Below are 1,986 nucleotides of genomic sequence, written 5' to 3' on the forward strand. Positions count from 1 at the left end.
TTATGTATGTCACTGTAGCCTCACAAGAGCTCTTTCCAAGCTGTCAAAGTGACTAGAAAAGTCTATGTGTATATCCTAGAAAACATGGTGTGCTTGTGCCATCACTTCATTCTTGTCTGACTCTTTGCGATCCCAGGACGGTAGCCCGTCAGGCTCCTCTCTCTATGGGGATTCTGCTTCCAAGAATCCTGGAGTGGGTTGCCATGCCCACTTCCAGGGGATCTTCCTGACCCAGGGATCGATCCCACATCTCCTGTGTCTCTTGCATTGCCGGCTGATTCTTTACCACTGAGCCACTGAAAAATGGGGTACCTGTCTGTTTAGGAAAGATCTGACAGCCTCGTGCTATCCTTCTGTGTTCATTCAGTTCACCCACATATTGAACAGACCAGGGCTCCAGAGCAGTGTTGGTGGCACACACTTTGACCATCTCTTTGAGTTTTCCTCCTGCCATTGACCTGTGGTTGTATTCCAGATACAGACCATGGTTAAGTTCAAGGTCATAGATCGGGGATCATGATGATCCAAAGTGAACATAAGTATTGTGTTCAGTGACATAGAAGCTGAGTTTGAGGAAAGAGAGACAGGCAGCCCTGGGACAGGGATGGTCTGAACCAACTCTTCATTTCCCTAGCATCTCTTCCGACCTGGGTCTTGTGAGTCTGAGACTTGGGGAACCCCTATAGCATCTGTCTCTTCAGTTTAGCAGTTGGTATAACCTGGATGGAGGGTGAAATGGGTGTGACAACAGGTCACTGAGCATTTGTTCATGTTAAGGTAAAAGATACAGAACTGGAACAACTATTTATGAAAGCTTATCTTCCCCACACCCCCACACAATCCTCCAACTCAATGCTTAGTGATAACTGGTATGTGAGATGCAGCAAAGGCTTGAAGGGAATCTATTTTCCGGTTGCTGTGGGGCCTGACATTCTGTGGGAGAAAGAAAAATGTGTCAAATTTCTTCATTATAAATAGGATGAAACCAAAAAAGCTCACAGAAGGTACCTGACTTGAGGTCAAATGGGGATGAATTTTGCCATGCTAGCAGAAGTGTATAACAGGTACAGTTCATTGACTGATACCATGTCAGGCATTTCACACATATTATGATACTTTCCTTTATCGTAATCATTCAAGGTAACATCATTGTAGAAGAAGTACATTAAAAAATTTATTCAACCAAAGTTAAAATTAAAAAAATACCAAACATTTTATCAAGGCAAGTAAGCTATTGCTTTGTACTTTGTAGGTAGGAGAATTCTATTGTTTTTATCCTTCCTTTGTCCCATTTCATACTCCTCTGTTTCTCTGTGACCTGACTTTTTTCCTAGAGCCCTACCTTTTGTCAACTGAACCATTTCTACGCACTGAGCAATAGCAGAAGTGAGGGCTGGGCCCTTCTAAAGGCTCCCTGAGCGCTGACGTGTTTCAGGACACCAGACACCGTCTGGAGGCAAGAGCAGCCCGTCTGTCAGAACGTGTGTGTGCTAAGTTGCTTCGGCCGTGTCCGACTCTTTGTGATCCCATGGACTGTAGCCCTCCAGCCTCCTCTGCTCATGGAATTTCCCAGGCAAGAACACTGGAGTGGCTTGCCATTTCTTCCTCCAGGGAATCTTCCTGACCAGGGATCAATACCGTGTCTCCTTCACCCTTTCCATTGCCCTTTTAAGGCTGACGCAGTGCCTTAAGAGGCTAACACAAGAGGGTAAAGAAAGTCTCCATAAAACCCAGAGAAGAGATTTTTAGAACTCCTCTCTGGATCCTGTCTGGAGTCACACACAACTGAAACGGAAGATTTTAAGTCTTAGCACTTACTAGTATGTGTATAGTTAATACTTAAGTCATTACATTTAAACTTGACCTTCGATTTGAAAAGAAAAAGAAAAACAAAAAACCATGTCTCTTGCGTGTCCTACATTAGCAGGTGGGTTCTTTACCACTAGAGCCAACTGAGAATCCCATCTGTTAGAATGGGCAGCTGCT

The 1,986-nt window shown here is 44.3% G+C and overlaps 1 non-coding gene across 1 annotated transcript; it reads left to right on the forward strand.

The window, feature by feature from the left end:
• Positions 1 to 1,660: 1,660 nt before the first annotated feature.
• LOC122678589 lies at positions 1,661 to 1,783 on the forward strand. Its single transcript, XR_006336241.1, has one exon. It is a non-coding gene; the product is annotated as a small nucleolar RNA SNORA26 (small nucleolar RNA).
• The last annotated feature ends 203 nt before the right edge of the window (positions 1,784 to 1,986 follow it).

Source organism: Cervus elaphus, chromosome 20 (assembly GCF_910594005.1).
Source record: "Cervus elaphus chromosome 20, mCerEla1.1, whole genome shotgun sequence".
NCBI lineage: Eukaryota > Metazoa > Chordata > Mammalia > Artiodactyla > Cervidae > Cervus > Cervus elaphus.